Genomic DNA, 3,609 nt, shown 5'->3' on the forward strand with positions numbered 1-3,609 from the left:
CAGCCATCGCGCTAGCTATTAAAACTAAGGACGCTCTGGGACAATCGTCGATAACTCTTACAGATTCCCAAGTCGCATGTAGACTATTCCTCACCGGGAGGCTACCACACAGCACCACTCACCTATTAGGATCCAACCTAACGCAGAAACACATGATCATCTGGTGCCCGGGTCACGCAGGACTCGAGGGCAATGAGAGAGCGGACGGCGCAGCTCGTGCTTTTGTCAACCGTGCGGCCGACCACTCTGACGAAAACCCCTTTTTACCACGAGACATCCTTGAGCACCAGCGGCGCGAGCGAAGAAAGTACAGTCCACCACACCCCGACCTATCCAGGCAGGACCCTTATGACTGGCGCTGAATACAGACGCACACATTTCCAAACCTTTATTTGAAAATTGCCATTCACCAAACGCTGTACAGCGTTCGCTGTCCTGGTGCGGAGGCCGGCCAACTCTCGCCCACATTACGTGGGACTGCCAGAACAGGCCACCCAAAATTAATACATCAAAAATAGCCGGCAAACTTTCCGGAAGGGAGCAGTGGGAGACTTGGCTCGCCAGCGAGGATCGGGAGATGCAACTAGCGCTCCTCGACCAAGCATGGCGGACCGCTCAAGCCAGTGGGGCCCTGGACTAGGGGCTCCACCCACTCGCTTTCTGCATTATTTTTTTCTTTTAAATAAACGTTTTGATATATATTGCCGAAAACAAGCAAATTGAAAGCGTCGTCGGCGATGCCTTTTAGAATATGTGACACTTTATCAGCTTCGGACATAGCATCGTCAGCTTTACGGCATAGAGAGCCAAGACGTCGACGATGTAGGAAACGTGCGGCTCCGTAGATGACTGAACACGAGACGCAAGAGCCTTTCTCGCGGCATCCTTGCGCCCAATCGGGTCACCGAACAGTTCCCGTAGCTTCTCTTTGAAACTGTCGCAACTGGTTATCTCGTCGTCATGCGTTTTGTGCCACACGCGTGGGATGCCGCCGAGATAAAGGATGACATTAGCGAGTATAATTGTTGGGTCCCACCTGTTATTACCACTGGCATGTTCAAGAGCTTGATCCAGTCGTCAACATTCTGTCCCTCCAGGCCAGAGAACACACCTGGGTCGCGATGTGGGGCGACCGTGACGATTGGAGCAGGGGGACAAGCCGAAGCCTTTGCAGAGCTGGGCGCGTCACCGGAAGGCATGCTGACAAGCTCGGTGTGCCGACCACTTCGGAGTTCCGTGGTGAGGACGGGGATGGCTGACCTCCACCAGAACGTTACGTGTGGAAAGACACAGACGAAAAAGGCTATTTACACGCTATTTACACTGGAACCAGGCAGCCAGGCTGACAGTCGCTCGTGCCAAGGGCACCGACCAACTTTTTCGTCGTTCTCGCGGCGGCTCGTCTCTTGAACATCGCTCGATGATATCGTAATACCACCCGCCGTAATACTACCCCCCGTTCGGTGGAATAATATTCCACCGAACTGGGGTGCCCGCCTCTTACCCTACATGCAGGTAGGGGGGGGGGGGGGGAGGACGAAGCAGTCCCCGCGCGTTGAGGACGGTGAGTCTTCACGGCCTCAACGGCCAAGCGGTTTGCTTAACGCTGGTCGTCTTCAGCTTCGCTCTGGAGCAAGGCCTCTCAGGCTGCTCTACTGTCAATGTTTTCCTTGGCCCCTGGGGAGCCAGAACATTCCAATATTACATGATGTAGCGTACCTTTCTCCTTACAAATTTTAAAGAGCGTCGTTATAATCCCTCGTCTGAGTTAAGTAGATGCAATATGGCGATGTATAATTGTTTCCCTGTAGGCGCCGCCAAATGCGAGCCTCCTCCGGAAAGAGAGACCAATGCGGAGGCGGAAAGGTTTTTCTTTCGGCTTTTTAATGATCTACAAGTTCCCTATACGTGATGATGCTATCTTTGATCGCTGGAACTGCCTGCTCTAGAGTTGCCCAGTGGTAGAGTGCTCGGGCGAGCTCGTGAGCGGCTTCGTTACCTGGGACTTCTTCATGGGCCGGAACCCAAATAAAATTTATGTCCCTCCTAGGAGGGTTTTTGAGTAGAATTTGGAGGGCCTCTTCCGAGATTCTCCTTTTTTTAATTTTCGGATAGTTATTTGCTTTCGCATAATATGACTCCCGCTTTTGTACACGCACATCCTCCCCATCTGACTTCCGGGCCTGAACTGGCGGGAAACGACGGGCCACCCCCGGAAGGTGAGTGCTAGTTTCCGTTGCAAAAGTATGAGCGGTCCAAGTGGTTGCCAGATATTCTTTGTGAATTTTAAATCGGGCGAAGCGCGGGAAGTGGTTGTCTGGGTGCGACCGTCGAACTTACCTCCACTCACCCTTGACACGCACTCAGCAATATCACAAGCTGGATCGCGCTTGGTCATCTGCTTCGGTTGTCGTCCCTAGTATGAAGATTGGAAAGATAAGACAGAGAAGCTTGATCAGGCGTGCAAAGAACGGAAGACGCAGAAAAACAGGTCAACCATGCATTAGACGAATATAGCTAAACGTGGCATCACATGCGTTGCGCGGCTCAGCGGTGTTCTAACACCGGGAATTCTAGTTCTGCGAAGTTTTTCAGGTTTACTAATGACAGCAGGCAAGCACAAGTATTTTAACTCATTTTCTGAGCAGGTATTTATTTTTCATGAGTAAACAAGTTCTGCGCAAGCTTGAGCGACTGACATAGGAGCACTGTCGCTCCGCACATTCGTCATGACAGCAGCCAATCTGCTGTCGGTGAAATACTTGTACTGAAGGGCGTCAGTGCGTGCTTGTTGGGCTACAAATTTTGGGCACTCCTTGCTTTGTGGGCACATGCAGCCAAGGCATAAGTAAAGAAAAAAAAGTCACAGCCGTGATCAAACTTCAACACCAATGACGGCAAAAGGATGCACGCGCGTAATTTTTTGTTGCGTTTTGATGCACCACTACTAAAATATCGTACTGAAGATGGTTTAAGCTCTCTAATTTATCTGAATTTTAGGATGTAGAGGGTACCATGCACTCAGTTACCTCGCTATAGGCTCAGCTTCGGTGTGTGCAAGTTTTTGACCACCTGTGTCATAGACAAGACGCAATGTTATTATTTTTGCCGGCAAAATGTATTTAATAATACCAGTAACAGGAGTATACACTATTTAATGCTAATTCGATATGAACTGGTAATCCCCCTTGCGATGAAGAGTGCTATTAGGTTTTGTTTATCAATGGTTGGTTCCCTGCGTTATTGTTATGTGAACACAGTGTCCTAATACTTCCCGCACTTTTCTGTATAGATGACCCTGACGCAAAGTATGACGGCAGGCGGATTTTTTGCGCTTGTGAGTGCTACGAAAATGTGCTCCCTCAGCAGGCATGTAGTTCAAACAATGAGAGCAACTATAGGCTACTTCCTGTTCATGCAGATGCGTGTAGCCAGTTTAAAATTCTGTGGGTCCTTGCTTCTCATACTATCAGCGAAATATATGTATTGTACTCTACCATCTTTTTCTAAGCCACAAAATTTGTCGCAGTCATAACATACGTTACATTCAAGTTCCTTGTGACCAGCCCATGATGGTTAATTTTCGCATCGGTTTGGAACTTATTGGAG

Source organism: Dermacentor andersoni, chromosome 2 (assembly GCF_023375885.2).
Source record: "Dermacentor andersoni chromosome 2, qqDerAnde1_hic_scaffold, whole genome shotgun sequence".
Classification (NCBI taxonomy): domain Eukaryota; kingdom Metazoa; phylum Arthropoda; class Arachnida; order Ixodida; family Ixodidae; genus Dermacentor; species Dermacentor andersoni.